At 36.4% G+C, this 22,637-nt stretch overlaps 1 long non-coding RNA gene across 1 annotated transcript; it reads right to left on the bottom strand.

Annotated features, from left to right (window-relative positions):
• Positions 1–2,998: 2,998 nt before the first annotated feature.
• Positions 2,999–15,861, bottom strand: LOC144379891 (uncharacterized). Its single transcript, XR_013443382.1, has 3 exons — positions 15,642–15,861; positions 14,696–14,765; positions 2,999–3,209 (listed from the first exon to the last, which is right to left on the bottom strand). It is a non-coding gene; the product is annotated as an uncharacterized LOC144379891 (long non-coding RNA).
• Positions 15,862–22,637: the final 6,776 nt, after the last annotated feature.

Here is a 22,637-nt window from a genome sequence, read left to right on the forward strand (position 1 = left end):
AAAATCAATTCCCTTACATGGCTCTGTGAAACAAAACATTACCCATGTGTGATTTGTAATAAATATTTTCTGCATTTGTTTACAATGAACACTGCTGCAAAAGGGGTGCCTGCTCTCTGTCCAGGAGCCACTTGCTAGCTCTAGAGAAAATCCCAAATGCTATGAGATTTCACTGCAGTGCAGAAGGAGGGAGGAAAGTTCAGCTAACTTGTGCTTAAAAGTCTTCCATTTTTCCATTAAGCAGCAATTACTCTTTCCTTTTTCTTTTTTAAGAAATGCTACTATTTTTATTTTTACTGGTTCTAAAGGTAATATTTGTTTCTGGTTAAATTTGTAAATAGTATAGAAGTAGATAAAATAAAAATCATATCTACTTCTAATTTTACCTTATGGAGTCTGAGTGCTCTTATAATTTACTAATTTGGAAGAATAAGTACATAGTTAACATACATACATAAAATATAGTTCTGACCTCAAAAGGAAAATGTTGGTTTATATCTTATTAGAAAGGGTCTTCTTAATTAAGAGCAATGTGCTCTTCTTCTTCTTTTTTTTTAAGAAAGGGTTAAGTAATCTTTTATTACCTATGGCAAGGGCAATTGCTCCTTTCTTCTTCCATCCTGATAAAGCCCCCCCAGAAAATTCTAAGACCTAATTAAAGAATGATAACAGGAGTAACAAAACTATTATGTTTCTTATCATACTGTCTTTGAGTTCTGAGATTTTCTTTGTATTGGTAAACCCAATTTCAACTCATATACCCAAAATTATGGATATAATTTCAATATTACATGCATTATAATAACCTTTCTAATATATTTTGTTGCTCTATAACACATTATATTGGGATTTGACAGTGTTTTCCATTCATAAAATTTCTTGTAGAGTCTAAAGGAAAGTTTTCTTAAGCCATTATCAATTAATTAATTGTTACTGATCAATTTTAAAGATTTAATTTATTATTCAACATTTCAGAAAAAGTTCTGGTCTATTTCCCCTAATAAAGTCTATAAGTAAATCTGCTACAAGTATTTCCACTCAAAATTTTTTCAGATGACAAATTAAATTTTAGGATTTAGAAAATAAAACATCATTTATTGTAATCTCCATTCAGTTATATTTGCAGCAAATTTATATCAGGTGAGTAGAAAATAAATAAATCTTTTTATATTCATTGTACAGCAGCATAAATGTGTACACTTGTTATACAAGCAGGAAAGTAGCTAATTAGTGGGATGGATTTTAGGGGGTAATTTATTTAGTCAATCAGCTATTATGAATAGGCAATTAAAATGCAGAACTTTGGTTTACAATATGCACAAAATTAAATATGCAACAGGAATACAAATCCATTTTACAAAAGCAAACAGAATGTGGTGTGACAAAGATATATCAAGTGTAACTAGCTTTTCTAATGAAGATTATGCTATAAGACTTTAGTGAACTAGTAAGAGAATAATTCAAATTTATCTCCTTAACAAAGGTATCAAAATACATCATACAATCTATTATTTAGTATCATCAAGGAAAAATAAGGCTATATAAATACGGGGCTATGTATAAAACACTCTACTAAAAGTTGAACTTTCTTTTTATGTTATTTTCAACTGCCTTTGTGTGAAAAACAGCACACTTCTTTTAAAGCACCCATAACTATATTATGTGTGGTGGCCCTTTTAGAATCCTGATGTCAGAAAACAGTACTAACACCAATAAACAGTGATTCATCGATTGTGATGATAATAACCTGATTCTTTCACTTTGTTTTCTAGATATCTAGGCAAACAGCTCCAAACAAGACAATCAATGCATCTTTAAATAGAAAGATGAGCAACAAATCACACTGAAAATTTCTGGAAGAATATCAGATTGTGAGGAAACAAACCAATTATGCTAACAGAATTCTGTTTTACTAAGCAGAATGTGACCAAGTTACAAACCTTTGGTGCGATCTTTTTATAGATACACACCAATCTTTGATTAGACTCATGTTAAATTAGGAAACAAATGAGGGCCTTCCAGAGAACAACCAGTCTGTCAGATGATAAAGTATCCAGTGTAGGAAATAGCCCTGACCTACATAAGTAAGAGAAGCTCTTTTGCCCAAATTCAAAGTCATGTTTTACCCTTTTATAATATGAAAGCATAAATAGAATTTGGGGAGGAGGATACTGCTGCATATTACAATAGCATATTTTTTTCCCTTAAAAAGATCTCAGGTTATTTTTGCAACCTCTAGTTGCATGCTTCCACCTTAGGTCCTCAGGCAGTGGCAATATACCCTTTAAATCACCTGGCAGAACTGTACTCATTTATCTCATTTTGATGGAAAAACTCAAAATCTTCTACTGCCTTCACTGACAGGCCTTTCCAAATCCCCTCCCTGCCCCGAGCAGTACAGCTCTCCTTAAAGTCATAGGGTGAGTAGATCACCTTCTAATAAATCATTTATCAGACAGAGGCATCATTCATCAAAGGACGAATTCATTAAGGGATAAAGGAGGGAGGGGTTTAGCCACTATAAATGTTGTAAAAGAGTGAATTCGAGGTTACGTGTCAAGTTAATAAGACCTATTGGAGAGAGAGTCAGAATAAGGAAGGTTACACCACAGAATATTTGTAATCACCAACGTGGGGTGAGTCAAGCACAGATTTTTATCTAATAAAGCAGAAAGCCCAACTGAGGATAAGCTGCTCATGTTATCCTCCCAAGATATAACGTGGGGATCCTTATCCATTATGATGACAGCATATTTGTGATATTATAATGAGGAAAAACACAGGCAAATAGAATAAACAAGTATTACGAGGCAGCAAAACACTTGGCCTAAAAACTTGATGAAAGACCTTGGGAAACGTGTAGTAGAGGTTTATGCCACAAAGAATGACAGCATGAAGGCTAAGAATTTGATGTCTGTATAAAAAGGTTAATATAAGTATTCAGTTCTGAGTGCTACTGACCTCTTGTTTTTTTCACTGACTGTGCTCAGGTCAGTATAGGAGAAGAATTATGCAACATATGGCCTACTTTACTCCTCGGCTTGGGTGTCCAGGAATTACCTTCTCTGGCTCTCTGGGTAAGTTGGCCTGGAGTGGTACTAGCCTTGAAACGGCCTTCAGTGTTGCTCAGAAGGGTTGTACCTTCTCAGAAGGGTTGTTCAGAAGGATTGGACTTTCTCAGAAGGGTTGCTCATAAGGGTTGGACCCACCTGTAGGGTTGATCAAACATATAGTCAACAGAAAATAATTCAGGAGTTTATTCTTCCCCCCTCAAATTCAATAGTGAAATCTTTGCTTAGATTATGAAGTTTGGTTTGCATATCACCCAGATTTTCTGAAGCACAGCTCTGATCAGAGAGCCTTGTAGAGTGCTTTGGCACCTATGAGAGACTCAGCATTCTATATAAAAAAGTATCATTGCTTGCCATGTCACTGGCTCCCTATTCCTTACCAAATAAAATGTAGTTGCTTTATCTCAGTAGATTTAATTAAGCACTAAATTACCTTTCCAACATCATCTCTCTCACCTTTAATCTTGAAACATTTTGTTCACAGATCTAAGAGAATGTTGTGAAACCATGGATCTTCTCATAAACTTTTAAGTTGGTATTGAAAAAATGTTATTATAAGTTTAAACAGTTATAAAAATATAATTCTAAGTATTTATGTCTTTAATAAACATTGTAATAACATTTATATTATACAGTATAATTATTACTTTATATGTATCCCGTGAAATCTAAATAATATAGTAACTTGATAACCACCAAAACCTATTTAAAAGGCACTTAAACATGATCTTCTTTAACAGTCAGAATTTTTACATCACTCACTTTTGTGCCTGAACTCACATTTCCATACTTCTTCCTCAGAATTTTATCCTAATGTAGTTTTATACTTGAAAGCCTTTTATTGATCATTTCATTCTATGTCCCTGCAACAACTATCCATCTGTCTAGATACACAGTTTTTTCTGTGACCATAAGGGACTAAACATTAAATACTAAAGTTACAATAATCTAATATTTGGGGGGCCAAAGTAGATGGTAACACTCTTCCCTGAATCTAACTTTTCAATGAAATACAAAATACTAATTTGCATGTCATATGCATTCCTTTTCCTCGAATATGCAATAATCTTTTGGAAGTGATGTTTCATTTTCTCGCTTTCCTTGAAATCATCCAAAAATATGCCCCTAAGATGCCGACAGACACACAGGGACATGTAATCACTCACCAAACTCTCGAGACTGAGATTGGCGAATGTGCAGAGGGCACTCTGAAGAGATTGGTATTTACCAGCCTGCGTTTTACAAATCTTGATTATTCTAATATCAAGCTAGACAGATATATTGAGCATTGTCATGAGTTTGTTGCCTGGATGAAAAAAAGATGTCACAACCTTCACTACTTCTTACCACCAGGACCGATCCTCAGAAGAAATGTAGTACTTGACAACACTTAGAGGATGGAAGAAGCTAGCTCGTTCAACAAAATATGCCATCATCAATTCTGCTAGCCAATTCTATAATATTTATGAATTCCTCTCATCTTGACCCAGGCCATAATATCCTGTTTCTAATGCCAAGCTTTGCCTTAACCTTAATGCATGTAAGACAGAGAGGGATATGGAGCCCTACCACAGACAATGACTTGATGCCAGGAGGCTCTGCAGACCCCACTATTGTAAACATTTGTTTTGTTTTCTGTTTGTCACCTCACAGCATTTTCAGCCAGGGTAATCTTAACAGAGTAAGATTCAGGGTGGGCGAGAGCTGAACTTTCTTTGTTAAAATAGAAGATTGTTAACGGCAAGGAGAGAAAGGAAACATAGCCCATTTTCAGGCAGATCAGTGTGGGGAAAGACATGTAGATGTTGGGTGTCTGGGAATAATTCCACTGAACTTTCCATGCCCCTGAACACTTAGAGAGCCATTGTCTACCCCAGGAGCACATGCACTTCATTTTGAAGGTCCTGATATAATCTGTATTTAAGTGTATTGGCATTTTTTTGTGCTGTGTTACAATTTAATACAGTTAGCAGATTGCAATAACATCCATTTGTTATCTCACAGTCTCTGGATCAGGAGTCTGGGAAGGGCCTAACTGGGCCCTCTGCTCAGAGTCTCACAGATTGCAAATGACATGTCAGCCAGAGATACAGCGCAGCTGAGACTCAGGGTCCTCCTCCAAGCTCACATGGCTGTTGGTAGAATTTCCCTGCAATTGTAGAGCTCATGATGGCTTGCTTCTTCAAGGTCAGCAGGAAAGCTTCTATACTGCTTTGAGTTTTTGACTGCTAAACGCTCTTCAAACGGTTCATCTGATTAGGTCAGACCCACCCAACAGAGGTTCCCTTTTGACTTTTAACTCAAAGTCAACTAATTAGGGACTTTAATTACATCTGCAAAAATCCCTTCATCTTTTTCATATGACCTAATGACCTAATTTAACCTAAGCATAGAATGTAACCTACAATATTTACAGACTCCATCCATACTGAAGGGAGAGGACAATAGGGAGCATGAAGTCAGGGAGCAGGAAACTTGGTGGTCATCTTAGAATTCTGCTTACCATACAGAACCAAACAGAACTTTCTAAATATCAAAATTTGCTGACACTCTCTAATGCTATTCATTTACAAATAAGTTCTATACATATTCTCTTCAACTAAATGCCCTTTTTCTATCTGACCCTGCTTTTAAGGTTTACTTCCAACTCCTTCTTTCCACAGCCCTCTATCTGTATTTCCCCTATGGTAGCCTTGTTATTTGTGTAAATATTTTATTCCCTCCATAGATAAGTAACTCCTTGAATCATGTATGATTTATCTTTACATCATCCATAGGACCAATGCAGTGCCTTGAAATAGAAGGCACTGAAATATTTGATTAACAATTAAGTGGATAAATTAAAATTTGCCAATGTCTAAACTTGAGGATGTTTCTAACTCTGACTTCTCAGCCTTCCTCCATTCTTATATTCAGCTATGTCCATCACTATGTTGTGAACGTATAAAGAACAGGGCCAATGACTTCTCTGTCTTTCCTAATACATTTCAACAGAAATCATAGCTCTAATTCTTACACGTGTTTACATGTGTTTAAAACTGAGTGCCCTTAAGAGAGGAAAAAATGAAACAAGACGAAACCAGAGAGGGAGACAAACCATAAGAGACTCTTAATCTCAGGAAACAAACTGAGGGTTGCTGGGGTGAGGGGTGTGGGAGGGATGGGGTGGCTGGGTGATGGACACTGGGGAGGGTAAGTGCTATGGTGAGCACTGTGAATTGTGTAAGACTGATGAATCACAGACCTGTACCCCTGAAACAAATAATACATTATATGATAATTAATTGAATTTAAACAAGAAAAAGAAAAAGAAAAAGAAAAAAAAAGAAAATGTAAACCTTTGCTTAAAAATAAACAAACAAAAAAACCCCAAAACAACAACAACAGCAACTAAGTAACCTTATCTCACTGACAAAGGCTGACTAAGAGTAATCAAGCCTATGCCTGGTGTGGTTTATGGTATTGTATTTTTTTATTGTTTCCATTTATTTTGTTGGTGGGGAAAATTAGTACTGTTAAAGTTTCTGAGGGAAAAGTGAGAGATGCTGGGGACTCCAGGTTTCCAATGTTTAACAATTATCCTCCTACCACCAGATTCTTTAGGAAAATTTGAATAGAGGACCTACTACTACAAAATATCACTCTTCATGTGGCTGTGGCCATAAACTCTTCTGTGGAGCCCCCCCCACTCTGGTGAGATGGGCCGGATTGCTTGCAAGCTACAGTGAAAATATTTGGCCTTTAGTCTAAAACCAAGAGATAACCAAAAACAAATGAACAAAAACCACAATGTCTTGTCAGATTTATGACAGATTCACATCCTAATATTGACCCTCATGATCTTGCCACTCAGATGGCCAGAGGGAACCCCCAGAGGCGGTGGGGGAAGCATGGAAGGAAAGAAAGTGTCTTTCTCTTGGGCTGAGAGCAGCATTAAACTAACTCACACACTATTAAGCCTTCCTATTCTAGAGTGCTCCCCTCCTTTGGAAGTCACCCAAGACCCATCTACCATACAAAAGAGGAAGCCAACCACCAGATCAAGTCATTCCAATAGAGAGAACGCCTAGGAGAGCAAGTCAGGCAGATATACATATTTTGAAACTGTCAGGGGTGGGGAAAACCCACTTACCCTGAATTTAAGGATTAATACTATACTTGAACTTGCCCATAGTGGTCCTTGCCTTCTCAGGTAGAGAGAAGTTTGGGAGACAACTCTGGAAGGGCTCCTACCTGCCTAGGGACCTGAAATGATGAGAAATCTTTCCTTCTCCTTTATGGATCACATTTCATTAGCTGCTTACTGGTTTTGGTGACTGGCTCCCTTCATTTCCTCTTTTCCTAACTACCTATCAGATATACATGAAAAGAATGAATAAGCTTGACATTAAAAAAAAAAAACAAAAAAACACACACACACACAAACAAAACCTAAACTAAAATCCTTTAAGTTAAATAGGCCACTCTCTGCAACAGAGGAAGTTGCATAACGAGGAAAACTCCTTTGGGGGGTGGGGTGGGGGTAGAAGAAGCATACATGCAGGATTTAACTGCCAGAATCTAATCAGTTTTTCACTAGGGCTATAAAACTTAGAGAGAAGCAAAGATAAATATTTCAGCTAATTTCCCTATGTACTGTGAATAAAAGAATGGAAATGATTCTCAAAATTGAATGTTATGAAATCATTTGCAAAGTATATTAAGTCAGTTCTTCTATGTAATGAAGTGTCCTTTACAGTTTAAGAGACTTTCCAGGAGCTGACATTTCTCTCACAAAGAGCATGGCTCTTGTGGCTTCATTATGACTTCTTGAAACAATCTGAACTTTGGACCTTTTCATCGGCCAGCAGAGGACACAGCTACACAGGAACTGGTGTTTAATAGCAATGCAGGGCACCGAGGCTCAAAGTTATTTCAACTGTCATCTCTGGTTGGGCCACAACATGTTGAAAGCCTCCTTGATAATGCCTAATTGCTAACACCCCCCCACCCCCCCACCCCCCCGCCACATTCACGGAGAGAGTTGCACATTGTGCTGATTTCTTTCTTTCTTTTTTAATTGGATGGTGTGGTAGAAAGTCACTGAGAAATGAATGTCATCACAAAACAATTCAAGGCATCACTTCCTTTCCTTTGATCAGTTTGATTCCCTTCATGGGAGGCCCAATAACTCCCCCAAAAGTGGTCTCCAGGGCACGACTACCTTGAGGCAATCTAGATGATGCTACATTAGGGAGGTGAGAAAGAGCAAATATCAAACCAGAAATTACTATGTATAAGTTTGCAAATGAGTCAAGAATGTTCCCTTTGCCACCTTCACTTAGAAAAGAAATATATCGATTTTATTTTGAGTTATAGAGATTCTGTTGCTCCTACCTTTAGCTTGGTGGCTGGTAAATCTATCTAACATATGAATTCAGTTTATTTAAGAGTTACTTTTTAATAGATCTTTATAGTTCTTATATTCATTGGTAGGGTTTATCCCTATATGTTTGTACTGCAAAAGAACATATTTTCTTTTCTAATTCAAAAGACATCCATGGTGTATTCTATTCTAGAATGATTATGTTTGCTTTATAATGAAAGTGTTTTCTTTCATTATGTATTTATACACTTATAATTTGTTGACACCATCTTTTTTTTTCAATGCACAATTCATTATTTTTATCAGGAGAAGAAAACATAAGACAAAAGAAACTGCTATTTCCTGCACGTTCCTTGAAGGGAGTGAAAATAATTCCTAGCACAGTCTTTGGGAAATAGCAAAAATTATTTGTTAAATTAGTAAATGAATTAGTGAAATAGCAATATTTAAAAGAATATATGTGAATACATACAAAATTTTACAAAATGAATTCACTATGCTTAGGAATTAACTATATTAATTATTGATAGCAACTGGCTCAAGATTTGGCCTTCATATATTTGGAAATATCAGATGCAATTTAGAGGCAACCAAATGCTATTTTTCATAAATAGCCCAAGGAAATAGAGAAAAAGTTGAGAAAAGAAAATATGACATAGTTTTCAAAAATGGAAATGGATAAAATCTTGACATTTACCTCCTGATATATTTATAATATCATTTTTATAATTTTATGTCTATGGCTATTGTAGGCAAGCATAAAAATTGTCATCAATTCTAAGATAATTAAATGGAAACATTGCATGTTGACATCATTCATTCATGTAAAAGTATTTGTTTAAGTTTTATTAAATTGATTAAACTATATTGAAGCAAATTATATTAAACTGCCTTCAATCGTGAGTGTCTATGAGTAATTCTGGGGTTCCATAATTTTGACTCCCCAAAATAGATTCTATCATTAAACAATGAACTTCCTAAGGTCTAGGAACACATTTTATTTATCTTGTTATTCTCTTCACCTTGCACCTAAATTTTTATGGAATGAAATGTTCATCGATTTCTGAGAATCAACCAAAAAAAAACCCTCCAGGCTTCCTATAAAAACATAAAATTAGAAAACTTGTTTAACAGTTTATAAATGTGAAATCCGCATTTACTAGGTTATCCAAGGAAGAATGAGGATTACGGCTGACTTTAATTGCTTGGGGAAACCCTGTGGGTCAATGGGAAGAGTGCTGGCCTAGGAGTGGAGCCTTTGGTCTTCTTATGATCTTATCCACTTGACTTCTTTGGACTTTTATTTTCTCAAGTGGAGAATGACAGACTAAACCAGATCCACAGTTGTTAATATTTTTAATTCACAATAGCTTTGTTCAAACAAAAATCTTTCTTGGAACTTACATAAGCAAAATGAGATGCTGCTATTGAAATTGGGTGAGGGTTCCCCTCCCCAGCTGGCAGCGCCCTCATTTACCCATCTGTCTTTCATCTACCTCATTTCCTTCATTAGGGTCTCCGGGGTGGGGCTGGGGGGGCAGAGGGGTGGGGGAGTGAAGCTCAAAACACTCTCATGCACCAAATACTAGTTTACGTTGCTGATCACTAAAATATTTTAGTTCTGAAATTGTGATTTTAGGTTTTGGTCCTAATGCTAACCTAGGATATATCTCTATCGATATGAGATGGAATATAGCCAATTATACAATGTGGCTATTATCCATACTGTTGTTTTCTAAGCTAAACCCATTTTGATCATGATGAGTGGAATAATGAAGGAGTATACAACAGTAGAGAAAAGTGATAAAAACTAGATCTCTTTTTTTAATTCTAGTGATCAGAGAGTAATGATTGACTATGTTCTCACTTTTACCTTTAAAGGGTAGCTAAAAGTGGCCAGGCCAGACCACCATTCTGGGATTATTTGTTGTAATCAGAAGTGGAGTCTGAAGTCTTCACCAAGAGAATTACAGCCTTATAAATAGATAATCTTTAGAAATGATAAATAATAAAGTGACTAAAATAAAATAAAATATAAATAATAAAATGATAAAGCCTTAGAAAGAAATAAGTAAAAACTGTGCAATCGTGCCCAGGTCCAAGTTGGCAAGAGAGAGGGTTAGAAAGATCATGTAATTTTGAGAGACCAAAGGTTGAAACTAAGAGTAAATGATGAAGCTAAACTTCAAGATCATAGAGACAAGAGTAAAAGAAAAGAAATCAGAAATTAAAGAATCAGAAGTTTCTGAGTTATTCCAAAGTCAGGATCTAGCAAGTGTGAGTTATAGGCAGGCTGTGCATGTGAATAAGTCTGGCATAAAGAACCAGGAATGGAGGGAACAGTTGGATTTTTTTCCTGTGGCTAAAATGATTATCAAGGGATTCTATATGTCTTAATTTCCCCCTTTCCCTGTTACCACAGATAATTAAGAATTAGTGCTAATTAAATATGTCAGTTTATAGTTGAGCAAAAACAAAGACATCCGTTATTTAAACAGGGCTCACCAGTGGAGAAGGGAACCATAAAGATGGCTTCAATTTTCTATCAAGGGTCTTAAAAAGTAGAAATACACACAGTTCACTTAAAGTTCTGTCTCTAGGACTCAGAGACTAGAAGAACTCAGTTTTGACCCTGGATTATGAAATCTCAAATCTCGATAGACCCTGAACTTTTTGCACTAGATTCAAATCTGACCTTTCCCTCTTTGCTAATAAAACTACTCTCCAGAGTGCACGTAGGGTTTTGCCACCCTCAAATGCCCCTTATCCTCACAGAAATTTAACCGTCTCTGTCAAAAATGCATCTTTTAGACTCTATCACATATTTCCCCCCTCAAGGTGCAATCATGTGTTAGAGATTCAAAAGAAATAAAGGTAGATTGCACAAAATATAGCTCAGTTCCCCAGAAGGGAAATGGTAAAGGCTGATGTCTCAGCAGCCCATGTTACTCCTTTGCAAAAGGCTTTAATCTCTTCAAGTCCTGATTTTCCTGGTTGAAAGATGGAAAATCAAGATTAAAGTAGTAAAATCACAGCTTCAGTTAGTGAAGATGCCTGACTTAATTTGATCTCAGGCTAGCCTGGTAACTGCCTCTCCCCAGTTCTCTCTAGGCACACACCCACACCCAGACACTCTGTGATGGTGTCCAAATGCAGACACCGATAGATAACCACTAGAAATGTTCCTTCCAAAAATAAGGACAGTGTCAATTGTAGGGGGAAGAAAATGAGTAGCCTGATACATGATAGATAGTTAGATAGATAGATAGATAGATAGATAGATAGATAGATAGATAGATAATTTTTTTTTCTTTTCTTTACTTCATAAAACATAACACTCCTTCATACCTAAAAGAACGTGGGAAAATACCTATTGCTCTTTTCCTAGATCAGAGAATCCCTACTAGTGATTCTCAACCCTGCTTACACATAAAAGCCCCTGGAGATGGCCTGAGGTAGGGAGAATCCTAAAGATGTCCCTTACCCTCCTTCGGCATTCCCATGCCCTGGTTATCTGATCAAACTAATCTAAGTATGGCTGTGAAAATTTTGTAGATGGAATTAAGGCTAGTCACTAGTCAAATAATTTTAAAATAGAAAGATGATCCTGAACTACCCAGGTGTGCCAGGGAAATTACATGGGACCTGAGAAGCAGACAAGGAAGGCAGAAGAATCAGAGACAGCAGAAGAGAAGGCAGGAGAGATGGGGCAGAAGTGGAGATCACAGAGATCCAAAGCATTGGAAGGACTCAACCCACCATTACTCACTTTGAAGACAAAGAGGCCAGGAGTCAAGAAATGCAGGAGGCCCCTAGAAGTTGAGTATGAACCCCAGCCACAGTCGACAAAGAAACAGGGACCTCAGTTCCACCATGGCACAGAAAGGAATTCTGCCAACAAGCCAGTCCAGAAGCTATGTCCCCTAGAGCCACCAGAAAGGAACACAACCCTGCCTGCAACTTCATATGAGCCTTGAGAACTTGCAGTGGAAAAACTAGATGAGCTCAATAGACTTCCCAACTACAAAACTATGAAATAATAAATGAATGTTGCTATAAGCCATTAAATTTGTGGTAACCTCTTCCAGTACATGGCTTCACTCTAAAATCAATCAATATCTGGGGGATAAAGCCAGGCACCAAAATTTTTCAAAAGTTTCTAAATCAGTGCTACTCAAACTCTAATGTACATAGGAATTTAATGCATCTTGTAAAAATACAGATTCTGATTAGTAGGTCTGGGTGAGACCTGAGTTCAGAGAATTCCCAAGTGTGGGGCACCTGGGTGGCTCAGTTGGTTAAGCATCTGCCTTTGGCTCAGGTCATGATCCCAGGGTCCTGGGATTGGGCATTGCTCAACAGGGGAGTCTGCTTGTCTCTCTACCTCTGCCCCTCCCCCCCCCACCGCTTGTGCTCTCTCACCTCTTTCTCAAATAAAATCTTAAACACACACACACACACACACACAAAGAAACCATAGGTGAATGCTAATGTCCCTGGTCAGGAGACCACGCTGGGAGAAGGAAGGCCTTAGATGAGTCTATATTCACCAGTCCTCTCAATACTTTGTGGATATCACATTTATAAGTGCCCACCGGACTATTATTTCAGCAACCCTACTGTTCTACATAATGTCAAGACTGAAATTTGGTGGCTTGGAGGTAGTTATATAGAAAGTGAAGGCAGAGGGGGCAGAGTATACCTTGATGGGTGTGGACCAACAAAGAAACCACAGCAGGTAGGGTTTTCAAAAACTGAACTTTGGCAGGGTGCAAGTAGAGATTCTAATGTTTCAGTCCTTACTTGGTTCATAACACCACAGATAGAGGCAGTGGGAATAGTGGGGAATCTCATCCTTATAGGGCAACAATTGATGACAAACTAGGTTCTACTGATAATCAGCTGAAGACCTGAGAAATGGATTCAGCCAGTAGGCAGTTTACAAATATGAAGAGCCAACAGGAAATCCAGATAACTTACTTTAGCAAACTGTGAGTTTGAATACATGTTTCCTCATTTTCTGAAAAAGAAAAATGTGGTCGGGGTATGACAATACACTAACAAAAGGGAAAAAGGGAGCATCATGAAAATTGAGTAAAAGAACATATATCTGAAGATAATCTACTACAGGAACCTGGAGAAAATTTAAGAATAATATTTTGCATCCTTCCTGAGATATAAGTAGACATGACATCTATTAAAAAAAGAAGAAAACAAGGAAAAAACATGAAAGAAAAGACAGTGGAGTAACTTTTGAGGGCAATAGTGGAACATGAAGGATGTTTCTGGAGGCTGGTGATGTTCTGAATCTTGAACTTGGAGCTGGTTACACAGTTGTTTGTACAAAGTAAAAATCCACCAGGGTGCATTTTTTTGATACATATTCTGTTCTGTATATATATTTAAGTGCAGTAACAGAATTTAAAGGGACAGAAGTGACTAATGAATCAGCAGGGAAGAAAGGCAATAGAATACATGAAAGAAGGCTCAGGGTGGGAATAAAGAACTAAAACTGAAAAAGCAGAACTATAACTGGAAATGAAACACTGAATAGCAAAAATGACACTCGGAAATCTAATAAGTTCTGTAGAGTAACTAATTTGCATAGCTCTCAGAATGCAAAAGCAAATGAAAAGTTTATAAAAATTTTCAGAGGAAAGATGACATTTATAATGGAAAATAAAGATGCAACTGAGAATCATAGGTTCCCCTAGGGAAAAAAAATATTGAAAAATTGAGGCTTAAGTAGAAAGGACAGTCTGGAGCTGAAAATACATTTGCTTTTGTTGTTTTAAGAAAGCTACCTTAGTTTTAGTTCATGCAGAATTTATGAAAAGATCGGTCAAAAAGATATATCTAAGAACAAAAACTTAAATACAATCATAAAATTTAAAATCATGTAAGCATTTAAGAGAAAAAAATGTAATCCCATGAGGACAGAAATGTTTGTCTATTTAATTCCCCATCATGTCTCCAGTGACAAGATAAAAGCCTGGCCCATACTAGTTGCTTAATGAATCTTTGGTGAATAAACGGATCAAAAAAAGAAAAATATATTTTCCAAACTGTTTATCATAAAAAAAGGAAGAAAACTTCACATTTGTCTTCAGCAAAATAAACACAAAAGAAAATAAAATTATATGTACTCACATTTGAGGGACAACAACAAAGAATTTCGTATGCAGTTAAGTTTATCTTCATAGATGAAGACAATAGAGACACTTTCAGATGTAGAAAGACTCAGAAATAGATCACTTACCAATCATTGTGGAAAGAAAAATTCTTTGACAGAGTGTTCCAACTTACTGGAAGATGATCAACAGAAGAATCTAAGATTATGGGTATGTTTAAAAAGGCAGTGATGAGTACTCAAACATGTTAAACATAGAACTAGATCTAATGAAAACTTTAATATATAGTGATAAAATAAATATCAAGAGATTGCTTAAAATAAAAGATAGTTAATGTGAGAGTCATGTTTTACCAATAATTACAAGAATACGTTGACAAAAAACAATTGTACCACACATTAAGTTAAAAATAAAGTAAGATAAATTTCAGTTAAATTTATATAATACAAATTAAACTCTGGCCCAGTTTCACGGCCCATGAAAAATGTGCAGTTCCTTGTTACCTGGTTCCTCAAGTAAACCTCCCACTTCTGGCTGATGGATTGCCTGGAAATATGTTGTTACTACCGTCACACCAGGCTTTGACATTCTATTACCTAGAACCTTCTCCAGTGCATATTAACTGAAAACAAAGCTAATTTGCTACTCCCTTTTAATCACTGGATACTCATTCTAGTTTTGGCCTACCATTTATAGCTATGGAGCTTTCCTTGGACAGGGGTCAACTAGGCCTTTTCTTCCCTAGTGGCCCATGCACTGAACTTCCCGTATGTCTCAGGCCTGAGTCCGTCTCTACTCTGGTCAAGATACAAGAGGCTGGAGTTGTAGATATATCAAAAACAGATTTTGAAAGATAGGAAGAACCAGCACAAAGGTAAGTGTAAAGAAGTGCAATGGTCCCAGAAAGTATGATTAAGACGACACTAGAATTGCCAAAGATACATTTATAACAATAAACTTATTTCACATTGAATAAGCTGCAACCCCTGCCCTCAAGCCACTTCTAGAAAAGGAACAAAACACTTAACCTTATCACTTAAAGTTTATAAGGTATTCTTGTGTGCATGATCTCACCTTTCATAATAGTCCAGTCAGGTAGGTCAAAAGCTATTGCTGTTCCCATCTTACAGATGAGGAAAACTGAGGCTCATGATGGCTGACATGATCACAGTTAAGGCAGAATTAGGAACTAGACCCAGGTCTTCTAAATCCAAATGCAACACTCCTTTGATTCTTTTGAAAAAAACAAAAAACTTTTTTCTCTCCCATCTTAGGTTCTCCAGTGATGACTCTGTGGATTAGACTGACAAAAGACAGATTAATAAGAGAAAAACAAACAGAAGTTTATTAACATGTGCATCTCACATATACATGGGAACACTTAGTGATAAGCAACTTACAGGGGTGGTTAGAACAGGGGTTTTGGGGCACCTGGGTGGCTCAATCGTTAAGCGTCTGCCTTCGGCTCAGGTCATGATCCCAGGGTCCTGGGATTGAGCCCCGCATTGGGCTCCCTGCTCAGCGGGAAGCCTGCTTCTCTCTCTCCCACACCCCTTGCTTGCGTTCCCTCTCTCGCTGTGTCTCTCTCTAATACATAAATAAAATCTTAAAAAAAAAAAGTTAAAAAAAAAGAACAGGGGCTTAGGTAGCATCTTAACAAAAGAACACATTTTTAGAGAAGTGAGAAGACTAAGGAAAAGGACTTTGAGCTTCTAGGGGTGGCAAATTGTGGGAGAACAAATATACTGGAAAACAAATGGCAGATAAAGGCTAGTTTTAGTAATGTTCATTATGTAGATTCCCCGCAGTGTCTTTGGGCTAATAATGGCCTTAGAGTTGTCTTTGGTGATTAACTTCTGTCCTTTCTGGTAGAGAGGGAAATGGAGGCACCTTTACGAATGTATGTCCTGATTTTTAGGCAAATAGAGGGAGGGCAGAGAGCTTCTCCTGTCTCTGCTTCTTCTCAATGCCTTTTGCCTCAATAACATCCTTACGCCAGGCTGGCCTATGTGGGGGCATATATGGGCATATTCTGCTACCCTTTACTTTCCTGCTGCCTCTTAAAAAGTAACTCAGGTACACTAGTTGCCTGCTTAGTTCCTCCTTGGCTTGCATTGCTGGGAATTGACATTTGGAGAGAATTCAGTGGGTCTGCTGCAGACTGTTGCTGTGGCAGTAATAGGTCACAGACTCTTAGCTTTCAGACAGCTCAAGTCCATGACAGGCACAACACCATGAAATAATTCCTTCAATCTCTTAGAATAAAGAGCATTGCCCTGAACTTTGGGGACCACAAGGGAGCCCACGGAGACTTGGTCCAGCTTAGGATCAGTCTGCTAGCCTCTGGAGTGGCAGAACAAATAGTTATGACCTGCCCCTGCTTCGGCTGGGAGGACTAGCTCTACCTGATCCCTTGTCTACTCGCATGACAGCGGTATCAAGTTCAGGTTCCATTCCTGTCTCAGCCCCCTGCCCCCAGCGCGTCAGCAGGAGCCTGGGCATGTGAAGACTGATGTTCAGTACACATTTGGATTCTGAGTAACTCTTAACTTCTTTCAAATTAGGAACAATTATTAGAAATTTTAAATAATTATAGGTATTGGTGACTGAGCCACCCAGTGAGTTGGCAGTATTTAAGAACGTGGAAATGACAGATCTCTTGGAGATCGGATTCCCAATTAAGATCAGTCAATTCTCTTCAGCACCAACTCATTTGTAAATATAACCAGAAGTGAAAACAGTTTAATTAGGAGTTTGAAGTTGTAGAAAAGAGAGAAAAACTTGAAAGAGATGAACTCCAGCCAGGATTTTGAACCCAAACCAGTAAACTCACGGTACCAAGCACCTTGGAGAATAATTAACTGCCTTTAATCTTTCTTTTCAGGTTGTTGATACCTTAATATACCTTAAACAGAGAAGGTTTTTTAATTTTTTTTGTTTCCTCTTCTAGAGCTCTTTAAAATAATAGAGTAGTTCAGCTTTTATTTAAAGGGCCAGGGAAACTTTTGAAAGAAATAAGATATCATTGCATTCTTTATTTTTAATCTCTAAGTAAAACAAATTGCCTAATTAATAAACTTTTTAGATCAAGGTCAATTTATATGACCTACTTATAAGTTATTTATAAGCATGGTGGAACTAATAAAATATACTATAAAATATGCTGTGAATTGGGTAAGACTGTTGAATCACAGACTTGTACCTCTGAAACAAATAATACATTATATGTTAAAAAAAGAAGAGGATAGTAGGACGGGTAAAATGAAGGGGGGGGGGGAATCGGAGGGGGAGACGAACCATGAGAGACTATGGACTCTGAGAAACAAACTGAGGGTTCTAGAGGGGAGGGGGGTGGGGGATGGGTTAGCCTGGTGATGGGTATTAAAGAGGGCACGTACTGAATGGAGCACTGGGTGTTATACACAAACAATGAATCATGGATCACTACATCAAAAACTAATGATGTAATGTATGGTGACTAACATAACATAATAAAATAAAAAATAAATAAATAAAATATGTGTTTCCAAACTACAATATTAATTATCTGAAGAAGAAACATTGATTATCGGATGTGATTCTTCCTCTCATGTATTCATAGTAAATGTACACGTAACTGCCAAAAGAATATGGTCTGGTAGGAGAAGGACAGATAGAACAATTCTGCTTTTCCATTAAAGGCAGATTCTACTGAAAAGGAGAAGGGATTATTCTGGACTTCCTGTGATAAGTATATGCAGTTGACAAGTATATAGAGTGCAAATCATTTTGTTAATGTTCTTTTCCTTTTGTTCTCCATGACTGGACTTAGGTCCAGGTGAGTGAGAGGCTCTGCTCTGAAGCTACCACCTCAGGGAGCTCTGGGATCGCAAAGTACAACAGATGCAGACCGACCTTTAACCCCTCCTGGCACTGACACGGCTCTGGCCCCAAGGAAGTGCTTCTCTCCATCTCTTCCCCGTGGTCTCAAAACAGAAAGCTCTCAAGCCTGCATTCCATGAGTAATTACTGTGCTGCAGACACAGGGGTACACATGGCTTCAGAGCACCAGACAGAGTCCTGGTGGAAGGACTCAGGTAGAAGGGAAGATAAATCCATCCCTCCCCTTGGAGGCCACGCATGCCAGAGGGTCTTGTGTGATGAAGAAGCAGCTTCAATTAGTGACAAATTTCCATTTTTTAGCCTCTCTTTGTGTTCCAAATCATGTTTCTAAAATTGCTGATGAATCATCATCATATTTGCAACAAGTTACCGATTGGCTGAAAAGCCACTAATCTTGCAATATTAGACAATTTATGTTATTCTAAATTTGTACATATAGGCACATATAAATGGAAATACTGATTCTTTAAATTGGCAAGTAGGATTGCTAATAGTTGTATTTTTATGAAAGTATTTTAAAAGAATAAATGTTATCATTTGTTAAATCTTACAATTTAGGTGTTAAAACAGTTTTGACTTAAAATTCTAATATATATTAAATATATTTTGGCTCTAATTTTAATAGTGATTTTAAATATTTTCTTGAAAAGAATTATTATGAGCACATAAAAATCCTTCAAAATTTTCAATTTCTTGCATTTGCTTTAATTTACATTTTGAAGAAAATTTATTCATATTCTATATACTTCAAATGAAACTGTATTATTCCTTTCTAATCCTTCAGACCAAAGTGAATAATATATCAAATCATGGTTGAAATAGAAAATACCTTGGAGGTAAGAAAAATCCTGTAAAGGAAAAACTTAGACTCCCAAAGAAATGATCTGCTTAACTTTTTAAGAACAGAAACAATAAAAATTAAAGGATCTCTTGTAAACATGAACCACATAACATATTTGAGCAGACATTATAAAATCCTTATTTTTTTATTTAAAAAATTATGGATCAAATCAATGACAATGAGCAAGGAAACTGTTCTCATCAAATACAAAATTTGAAGGCATCGGTTTCTTCAATAAATGAAGATTTTAATTGATCAAAACAGTGAGAATAAAAAAAAAAAGGATTACTCATATAAAATTCCCAACTCAGAAGCAACAAATGCCTAATAAAATAAATTACATTCATGAAATCAGAAAATTAAATAAAAATACAAAGCTTGGAAGCTTTACTATATTTATTAGAAAATTATCCTGGAAAATTATCATCATGTCCTTCCAATAGTGGAACATTTTCTAGAAAAACACAATTTGATTCAAATCATTCGTTATGATTTTCTGTTGGAGGAGTATTGCAGAAAATTTTGTTGGACGTCATGAATAATTCAAATGGACAAAGAGACTATAAAAATTGACCTTTCTATTCTAAGCTTAAAGAAAAAGTATTTTGCTATTACTCTTATGTGCTTCACAACCAATCTTCCAAGATCAGTTTTGACCAATATAATGCTTGTGACTGAAACATTCACTTAATGCATGCATGCGTGTGCATACACACACACCATTAAACAAAATATTTGCTCTCACAAAAGTAAACATGCAATTACTATAACTGAAACTATTTGAATAAATAATGAACAATAAGTAATTTTAAATAAAGACAAGTAGGTGCTAATACAGAACACTGGAATGATATTTTGTGGCACATTTATTTTGTGGTCCTGTTATCACAATATGACATGAAATAGTGGAACATTTCTAGATTTTGTAGAAGTTATTTTAAATGGTGATACTAGAATGGTCAAACAGGTAAAACAATTTTTTAAATATTATAATAAAAGTTACTACTTAGGATTGACTACTTAAATACTCTTACTTAAGAATTGACAATGCTATTAAGGGAATTGGCTATTTTTTTCTTCCCTAGAACTGGCTTTGTGAATTATGAAAGTTAAGATATATACCGTTAAGATATATCATACAGTAAGAAAATAATGAGCTGGGGCTCCTGGGTGGCTCAGTCGTTAAGCGTCTGCCTTCGGCTCAGGTCATGATCCCGGGGTCCTGGGATCAAGTCCCGCATTGGGCTCCCTGCTCAGTGGGGAGCCTGCTTCTCCCTCTGCCTGCCGCTCCCCCTGCTTGTGCTATCTCTCTCTGACAAACAAATAAATAAATAAATAATAAATAATAAATAATAAATAAATAAAATCTTAAAAAAAGAAAATAACAAGCCATTATTCATAGTTTAATTATGTAATTACACTATTTATTATAACTATAAATAATATGGAGTTAGAAATCAGTATATAGGACTTTATAGTGTATTTATCATACCTAGGGAAAAAAAACCAGAATATTCAGTTCTCTATTTAAAAAGATACCTTATCAATTCACAGTAAATCTATAAAAATAACCTTTGAACATATAAATAAATGTTCAGCTTCATTCCTGAGATGTGAGGAATGCAAATTAAAACTACACTAAGTTGCCATCTCTCACCTGTCAAATTGGTAAAAACTGAAAAGAAGAACAATATTCTTTTGCAAGGCTACAGAGACATAGGCACTTTTATAAATTGCTGGTGGGAAAGAAAATTGGCACAACTATTATGAGATAAAAGTTAGCTATATCTAAAATAACTACACATGTGTTTACATTTTGACTCAGTGATCCTGCTTTCTGGAATTTTTGCTAAAGATACTCCTCCAACAATATGAAAATGTATATACACAAGATTGTCAATTGTCATTGAAAAATATTGGAAACAGCCTGAATGCCCATCCATAAGATAGTTTTGAACAGACTATGGTACATCCACACAGTAAACATTCTTATTTAAAAAGGATGAGGAAGATATTTATAAACCAATGTGGATTGATTTTCAGGATATTGTTAAGCACAGCATTGTGTCAGGCAGTTAATTAACAATGATGTTTGTGGTAGGTTAAAGCTTTTTAAAAATGTATAATTTGTTGTGATCACTTTTCACATGCTTGGTAAATATTCTTTTTTAAAACTTATTTTGTCTTTATGACATGCTGATAAAACATGTATTGGCTTTTATTTGATTTTTTCTCATAGGTTTTCCACCAAAACTACCCTAAAGCATTTTTCTAAAGCAGCATTTGCCATCTTGGCTGAGTATCACATCAGCCGTGGACCTTTAAGAAAATAGAGATTAAAAAAAAAAAAGAAAGAAAGAAAGAAAGGAAGGAAGAAGAAAGAAAGAAAGAAAGAAAGAAAGAAAGAAAGAAAGAAAGAAAGAAAGAAAGAAAGAAAGAAAGAAAGAAAAGAAAATAGAGATTTCTCGGCCACACATAAGTCTGGGTGCTGTCCAGAAATCTCTTTTCCAAAGCCCTGTGGCTGATTCTGAGCATCACCCAAGTTTAGGAACCTCCGCTGAGAGTATGTATGCAAAATAGGAAAAGAATAAATTCTTTTTGCTCTGTGGTTTTTGTTTAGAAGCTTGTGGAATTATCAGTCATTTCATAATCAGGGTTTAACTATTTGGCCAAAAGTGTTTCATCCTGAAATTAGGGGATTTTAAGGACAAACTAACAGCAGTGAAGAATTCTGCTTGTCTCACGCAGAAGTTTAGTGGGGTGATACCTGCACCTGAAGCCAGTCCACAGAAATGGATTCCTGATCCTAATACATTCATGGCTTGTTGAGTCAGCAAGGCTGTTAATGTCAGTATCTGGTTTCCCTTCTGTAAAATGTGTACAGTTTGGTCTTTTTCACATAGACTGAGAATCAGTGAAGATACACAGATAAAATATTCTTAGAACCTAGTAAGTATTCTAGTTCTGAATATAATTCTCATTCTGTATTTAAAGCCTAATTGTGTCTCTATTCATTATAATTTTCAAAAGTTTGATTCTATATTTAGATCACACTTTTTTTAAAGATTTTATTTATTTATTTGAGAGAGAGAATGAGATAGAGAGAGAAAGAGCATGAGAGGGGGAGGGTCAGAGGGAGAAGCAGACTTCCTGCTGAGCAGGGAGCCCAACACGGGATTCGATCCCAGGACTCCAGGATCATGACCTGAGCCAAAGGCAGTCGCTTAACCAACTGAGCCACCCAGGCAGCTTAGATTACACCATTTTTATATATCTGTGTGTATGTATATATATGTATGTATGTATCTATCTATCTACCTACCCACCTACCTACCTATCATCTTTTC

The sequence above is a fragment of the Halichoerus grypus genome, chromosome 1, assembly GCF_964656455.1.
Source record: "Halichoerus grypus chromosome 1, mHalGry1.hap1.1, whole genome shotgun sequence".
Taxonomy (NCBI): Eukaryota; Metazoa; Chordata; class Mammalia; order Carnivora; family Phocidae; genus Halichoerus; species Halichoerus grypus.